The sequence below is a fragment of the Panthera uncia genome, chromosome D2 (assembly GCF_023721935.1).
Source record: "Panthera uncia isolate 11264 chromosome D2, Puncia_PCG_1.0, whole genome shotgun sequence".
Classification (NCBI taxonomy): Eukaryota; Metazoa; Chordata; class Mammalia; order Carnivora; family Felidae; genus Panthera; species Panthera uncia.
The window spans coordinates 40,339,851-40,340,269 of record NC_064818.1 but is presented as its reverse complement, the minus strand read 5'-3'; positions in this window follow the sequence as shown (position 1 = coordinate 40,340,269).

Sequence of the window (419 nt, the reverse complement as noted above, 5' to 3'; positions counted from 1 at the left end):
TAGTAAGGACCCAGTAGATACCTATGGAAGGGAGGGAGAGAAGGGAGGAAGAAAACACACGGACCTCTTAATGTGTGGGAGACATATGTGTGGAGAATTATTTCACCTGCTCTGTCCACCCAGCCCCATCACGGGAAAAACTTGATGACAACAGTTTGTATGGGAGAAATGAGTAAGCTTATGGGGTGAGGCCAGGGCTCTTTCTCACCCCACAGAAAGCACCATGGTTAGTAGAGCAAAATTTTTCTCCCCTGTCACAGGGGCTCTGCTACTCGGTGACTGATTCCTCCCTGCCCTCTCTGGAGTCAGACTTCACATTGTCAAAGGGCATAAATACACATTTTAGCTTTGCTTCAAGGAGCAGCAATAATTAATGTCATTTTACTGATGACGAATGGAATTCTATGAACGAGCTCAGT